This window comes from Jatropha curcas, chromosome 8, assembly GCF_041381405.1.
Source record: "Jatropha curcas cultivar XTBG-Jc1 chromosome 8, XTBG_Jcur_1.0, whole genome shotgun sequence".
Taxonomy (NCBI): Eukaryota; Viridiplantae; Streptophyta; class Magnoliopsida; order Malpighiales; family Euphorbiaceae; genus Jatropha; species Jatropha curcas.
Window position 1 is genome coordinate 20,461,399 of NC_143158.1, and position 7,689 is coordinate 20,469,087.

At 39.6% G+C, this 7,689-nt stretch overlaps 1 non-coding gene across 1 annotated transcript; it reads left to right on the plus strand.

The window, feature by feature from the left end:
* Positions 1-1,396: 1,396 nt before the first annotated feature.
* Positions 1,397-1,502, plus strand: LOC149494310 (small nucleolar RNA R71). Its single transcript, XR_016322328.1, has one exon. It is a non-coding gene; the product is annotated as a small nucleolar RNA R71 (small nucleolar RNA).
* Positions 1,503-7,689: the final 6,187 nt, after the last annotated feature.

Here is a 7,689-nt window from a genome sequence, read left to right on the forward strand (position 1 = left end):
GCTCTTGCAGTTGCAAGAAAGGGTCTTCCAAGGATTAGAGATCCTTCCCTGTCTTCATCAATATCAAGAATGACAAAATCAACAGGAAAGATGAATGTACCTACCTTTACAAGCACGTCTTCTACAATCCCTCTAGGATATTTAATTGAACGATCTGCTAATTGCAAAGACATCCTTGTTGGTTTGAGCTCTCCCATACCTAGCATCTTAAAAACTTCATAGGACATAAGATTAATGCTAGCACCCAAATCTGCCAAAGCCTTTTCAAAGTCAAGATTACCAATGTTACAAGGGATAGAAAAACTTCCTGGATCTTTTAACTTTGGAGGCAGTTTGTTTTGGATAATTGCACTGCACTCCTCGGTTAACATTACCGTTCCTTGATCATCAATTTTTCGTTTCTTGCTCAGGATATCTTTTAAGAATTTAGCATAACTAGGCATTTGAGCAAGAGCTTCAGCAAAAGGAATATTGATTTGGAGCTTCTTAAACACATCCAAAAACTTGAGGAAGCTCTTGTCATCTTGTGCTTTCTTTAATCTTTGTGGAAAGGGGACAGGGGGAACATAAGGTTTTACCTTTTCTTTCTCCTCTAAGTCAATGATAGGCACCCTTGGTTGTTCTTTTACTTCCTTTTCTTTCTTTGGTGGTTCATCTAATTGTTTGCCACTTCTCAAAGTGATAGCCTGCACTTGTTCTTTTGGATTCTTTTCAGTATTGCTAGGTAACATACCTTGAGGTCGAGATGCCATCATGTTTGCAAATTGCCCCAATTGGATCTCCAAATTCCTGATTGCAGCTTGCTGGATTTTATGGTTTTCTCTGGTTTCATTCATGAATTCCATGTGTGATTTAGAAAGAGCAGTGAGGAGGTCATCATGGGATTTCTTTTCTGGAGGGTGGAAACCTGGTGGTGCATTCAAGGCATTGTTAGGATTACCATAGGATACATTAGGATGATTCCTTAACCTGTTATCATATGAGTTTGAATAAAGGTAATTCTTTCTTCCTTGATTCATCACATAGTTCACTTGCTCCAAAGTTTGTGGATTTAAAGAGTCCATGATGCATTCCCCAATTCCATGTTGTCCATTGCACCTATCACAAATTTGCATAACAGCATTCACAGGGTTAGTAGTTAACATGTCCAATTTCCTTACCATGTTATCTACCTTGGCATTAAGTGCTGTAATGGCGTCTATTTCATAGACTCCTGCAGTTCTTCTTCTTTCGGTATTATTTTGGTAGTGGCTGTTGCTTGCCATCTCCTCTATCAACTCATATGCTTCATCAATACCTTTCTTTTCAAAAGATCCACCTGCAGCTGCATCTAAAGTGATTTTAATATTAGGAGATAGAGCATTATAGAAAGTTTGTACCTGTAACCACTTGGGCAAACTGTGATGCGGACACTTTCTTAGCAAGTCCTTGAATCTTTCCCAAGCTTCATACAAGCTCTCTTGATCATGATGAGCAAATGTCATTATCTCATTGCGCAACTTGGTGGTTTTTTAGGATGGAAAGAATTTAGCTAGAAATTTTTGAGCTAATTCATCCCATGTGGTAAAGCTTCCAGCGGGACATGATTGTAACCATGCTCTAGCTTTATCCCTAAGAGTGAATGGAAAAAGTCTTAATTTGATTGCATCTTCAAAAACACCATTTTGTTTGAATGTGGCACAAATTTCCAAAAAATTGGTGATGTGAGCATTAGGATCTTCACTAGGCAAACCTCCATATTGGATCGAGGTAGAGAGCATTTGGATAATTGCAGGTTTAATCTCAAAGTTATTAGCTTCTACCCTAGGTCTTGTAATACTTGAGGTTGTCCCATTCAGATTAGGTGTTGTATAATCCCTTAAGGTACGGATCGGATGTTGAAGTGGTGGTCCAACTACGTTTTCGTTTCTGTTTTCGTTTTCGTTGACCATGTCTGCTTGTTGATCGAGTTTTATTTCTCTTGCTTTTCTTGCAGCGTTGTGCCTACGAAAGGTTCTTTCAATTTCTAGGTCAAAGACTAAAGGTTCAGTTGTCCTTGATCTTCTTTGCATAAAACACCTGGAACAGCACTTAAAAGAAAATTAAATAAAAACGAAAGAGTGTCTAAATTAATAACAGGGTAATTCGTATTGATATTGATACGCCAATCCCCGGCAACGGCGCCAAAAACTTGACAGCGTTTTTCGCAAGTGTACGAAATCGCAACAAGTAGTATAGAGTAAGAAAGTATCGTATCCACATGGATTGTTTATCAATTACCAAAATTATGTTAACCTATTATTATTTAGACGATGATAAAAGGAGTTCGCTGTAAAGTAAATAAAATTCAAAGTAAAAGAGATCAAACACAAAATTTAGGTGAAAAGAAATCAGGGAATTAAGCTACTAGGGAATTTGATTTCATTTAATTCTATCCAGCTTGTTCTATTAGTTCATTAATCAAGTTTAATTGTTCAAGTAGGAGAAAACAACCCTAAGGTTACTAACAAGCTCTCCCGATTTATTGTTAGCTATTCTAATCCAATTTAATCACCTATATTAATAGTGAAATTAAACATGAATCAGATCATTAGGTTTTATGGTTGTTTTATGAATTCACAACTTAATACTTTATTAACTTATGAAAGCCCCCCTTGAGTCAAACCATATAGTTTCCACATCAAGTTATTATTCTCAAGTAAATTATTACCTTATTCATATCAATAACCCTTCTCCCGAATGATGTTATTGAAATAATTCAATCCAGGGGAATTTTTCTGCCTGGAAGCCTTAAGCACAATAATAAGTTATAACAAGAACAAAGAAAAATAAATCTAATATTATAAGCTGGAATCGAATTAAATTACATCAAATCCCTAGTATAAAAGTTTAGTTAAACATAGTAATTAAATTAAACTCAATCACACTTGAATCATTCATCATATTTAAAGACAATAATAAAGAAAGAAACAAGATGAAAAGTTTAGAATAAAAACTGTATCACAACTATGTTGATGGCTTCCTTGAATCTTAGCACAATTATTTGAAGCTTGAAATCTTTGAGAAGAGAGAACTATGTAAAGAAGTGTACAAAGAAAAACGATCCCTGCTATGAATAGTTCTTCTCTTTATATAGAGCTCCTGAAGGCAAGTTTGACTCCTTTTAGGAAATAGAATCCTTATTTAGTGCAAAATCTTTTATAGGAGATCATGACTGTTTAGGTTCTTGATTTTTTCTTGATTAGGACTCCTTTTTCCCTAAGAATAGGTCCAAGTCTTGTTTAGTGTGTTTAGGAAACTTCCTGAAGTCGGCCCATGTGAGAAAGAGCTTGATTTGCGTATTAAATTCACGCTGGTTCCGCTTGGGCAGCACGGGCGTGCTTCATGGCACGGGCTGGGCGTGCTGTAGTCTGGAGGTCTGGCTAGTGAAGCACGGGGCGTGCTAGGTAGCACGGGCTAGTGAAGTCCTGAGGCACGGGCGTGCTACAGAGCACAGGCAGGGCGTGCTTCTTTCTGCCTCTCAAAGGTGCTTTCTCGCGCCCGCGTATATGAATGTCGCGCTCGCGACTTCAGCTCGCGCCCGCGTATACGAATGTCGCGCTCGCGACTTTTCTTTGCAAATCTTCTGACTCTTTTTTCTAATTGTCGCGCTCGCGCTTGTGAATGTCGCGCTCGCGACTTTGGGCATGCCACTTAGCACGGCTAGGGCGTGCTAGAAGTCAAGTGCCTTGTGATATAGAGCTCTTTTCTGCGCCAAATTCCTGTAATTTTCTCTTAGATCAAGCGGATTAAAAGTCAAGGAAGCTTTTGAACACAATTATACTAAAAGTGATTTAAAAATCAAATTAAAGCAATAAAAACTTGCTAAAATTCTAATAAAAACTATATTAAAACACTATAAAATTAACACCTATCAGCTAAAAAGCCCTAATCAATCACGTTTTGGCAGCAAATTGCCTACAATTAAATCAATCACATCATTTTGGCTAACAAATTGCCTAAATCAACATTTTAGCTATTAAAGCTTTCGAATAAATCAATTTTGGCAACAATCGCCTAAATCACATCATTTTGGCAAACAAATTGCCTAAATTAACACATTTTGGCTAAAAGCCTTAAAATCAATCAATTTTGGCGACAATCGCCCAATCAACACTTTTGGCAAACAAATTGCCTAAATCAACACATTTTGGCCAAAGGCCTTAAATCAATCAATTTCGGCGACAATCGCCCAATCAACACTTTTGGCAAACAAATTGCCTAAATCAACACATTTTGGCCAAAGGCCTTAAATCAATCAATTTCGGCGACAATCGCCCAATCAACACTTTTGGCAAACAAATTGCCTAAATCAACTCATTTTGGCTAAAAGCCTTAAAATCAATCAATTTTGGCAACAATCGCCCAATCAACACTTTTGGCAAACAAATTGCCTAAATCAACTCATTTCGGCAAAATGCCTTAAAATCAACCATTTTCGGCTCAAAGCCTTAAAATCGACCATTTTTGGCAAAATGCCTTAAAATGAACCATTTTCGGCTAAAAGCCTTAAAATCAATCATTTTGGCGACAAATCGCCCGACAAAATCAATTTCGGCAATAATAAGCCCGAACATCAATTTTGGCAATAATAAGCCCAAATATCAACTTTGGCGACAAATCGCCCGACAACCATTTTTGGCAACAATAAGCCCAATCAAACACTTCCTTTTGGCAACAAACGCCTCAACGGATCAATCAACCTCTTTGGCAAAATGCCTAAACAAACATGCACAATGCATCCACACACTCATGCATTAAGCATACACCTTCAAAGCCCTTTAAAAGAGGCCTATCGAACTACGTTGACTTTGATCTTCCATTCAAACGGAAGTACGTAGACACGTTAGGGATTTAACCCCGAGCGGCAAGTCGAAATCACATAAACATTTTCATTGGTCCAAATTACATTAATCACCTTGCAAAGCATGCATTTTTTGGTTAGTTCAGCAGCATGACATAGTCTCGGGATCCACCTCGGGTTCGTAGACCATGCCTTAACATTGGGTTAATTAATCTAGTAATTAGATTAATTAAAATCGGAGTCACTTAGGGTTTTTCCTAGTTTACCCTAAAATAATTAAACAAGGTGGCGACTCATACATTCACGTGCATTTCTGCCCTTAGTCACACGCATTCACATGCCTATGATATTTGGGGTAGGGGTTCACAAGATGCTGGAGAAGTTCTTTGCACGAGTCAAGCAGTACAACTTGAGACTCAATCCCAAGAAGTGTGTATTTGGAGTGACGAAAGGAAAATTGTTAGGTTTTGTTGTAGGACCCAATGGGATTGAGGTTGAGCCAGACAAAATAAAAGCCATTCAGGATATGGAACCGCCGAAAACGGAACGTCAGGTGAGAAGCTTCCTGGGGAAAATTCAGTACATCAGTAGATTTATTTCGAGGTTATCCATCACCTGTGCTCCAATTTTCAAGTTACTGAAGAAGAATCAGCCAGTTAAGTGGAACGAAGATTGCCAGAAAGCCTTTGACCACATAAAGAAATACCTGATCAATCCACCGGTACTCAGTTCACCAAGATCAGGAGAACCTCTGATCTTGTACCTATCTATAGAAGATGCAGGAGTGGGAGCAATGTTGGTACAGCCGGATGCCGCTGGAGTAGAGAAAGCCATTTACTACATCAGCAAGAAACTACTGCCTATCGAAGAGAAATACAATCTGATTGAAAAAACATGCATGGCAGTAGTGTGGTCGATAAAGAAATTGAGGTCGTATTTTGATTCCTTCAGGGTCACTTTCGTCTCCAGAATTGATCCATTGAAGTATTTGCAGAAAACACCTACTCTAGAGGGACGACTGTCTAAGTGGTTGATTCAGATGTCTAGTGTGGATGCGGAGTTCATAACGAAGAAGATGGTCAAAGGTCGAGCTGTGGCAGAATTCCTAGCAGAAAACCCTGTAACAGATGATGAATCTTGGGAATTGGAGTTTCCAGACGAACATTTGCTGAGTATTGACATAGGAACTTGGAAGTTATACTTTGATGGATCAGCTAACAGGAACGGAGCTGGGGCGGGTATTGTTATAGAAGCACCTAACCGCGAAGTCACAACCATGTGTAAGAGACTACTGTTCCCGGTCACTAACAACATGGCAGAATATGAAGCGTGCATCATGGGAGTGGAAGCCCTTCTTGCATCCGGTGCTAGGGAAGTTGAGGTGATAGGAGATTCTTTATTGGTTATTGAGCACGCCAACGAGAGATGGAAAGTAGAGGAAGAAAGATTGAAGCCCTATGTTGAGTACTTGTTGAAGAAAGCAGCACTGTTCGACAAGATCACTTTCACTCACATAGGAAGAACCTATAACAGAATTCCAGACGCCTTCGCAAATTTAGCGTCGGCTTGGCAGGATTTAAGCAAAGTTCCAAAGAAACCATTTATTATTACTGCAGCCAATATCCCTTGTTATAAGGATCATTTTGTGAACCAGATAGAACCGGAGGAAGAACCATGGTTCACGGACATTCTGAGATACATGAAAGATGGTACTTTTTCTGATGATGCGACGAAAGAAGACCGTGCAGTCTTAAGGAAAATGGCTCTGAACTATGTCCTAGCCGATGGCGACCTCTATAGAAAAGCCTGGGATGGGATGTTACTGCGATGCATGAGTAAGAAAGAAGGAGAGGACATAATGAAAAAAGTTCATGAAGGAACCTGCGGTACCCATTTAAGCGGTATGAGTTTAGCGAGAAAAATCATGAGGCAAGGCTATTTTTGGATGCAGATGGAAGGCGACTGTGTTCAGTATGTGCGCCGTTGTAAAGCTTGCCAATACCATGATAATAAAAGCCACTTACCTGCTATCGAACTCCATCCGACAACTCCTTCGTGGCCTTTTTCTGCATGGGGCATAGACGTCATCGGTAAAATCTCACCTGCAGCATCCAACGGACATCAGTATATATTGGTTGCAGTTGACTACTTCTCTAGATGGATTGAGGCTCAATCTTATAGAATCTTAACTGCTAAGCAAGTGGCAAGACTTATTGAATAGAACATTTTCTGTCGCTACGGTGTTCCCCATCACATAGTCACAGATAATGGTTCTCATTTTCAAGTAGAGGTTGGCCAATTGCTTTATAAATATAAGGTTGAGCATCACCATTCCTCTCCTTATCGCCCTCAGGCTAATGGTGCAGTAGAAGCTACAAATAAGGAGATCAAGAGAATTCTGTCAAAGATGTGCGAAAGGTATAGAAGCTGGGCTGAGAAACTTCCTTTCGCGCTCTGGGGGCAGCGCACTACCTTAAAGGCAGTAAATGGAGCTTCTCCCTTTGAATTGGTATACGGGATGGAGGCAGTGTTACCGGTAGAGCTCGAAAAGAAGTCTCTCAGGGTGATAGTAGAAGCTGGTCTGACCGAAGAAGAATGGGTCAAGAAGAGATATGAAGATCTAGCACTCTTAGATGGAAGGAGATTGAATGCTCGATTCCAGGATCAGATGAGAAAAAGGAGGATTGCTCATTTCTACAACAAGCGGGTACATCCAAGGGCTTTAAAGAATGGAGATTTGGTGTTAATCAGGTTATTGGATCACGAAGCCCAACATCATCCTGCTGGAAAATTCAAACCCAACTGGCATGGGCCGTTCAGAATTCAGAAGTTGTTGCCTAAAGGCGCCGCTGAATTAGTCACCATGG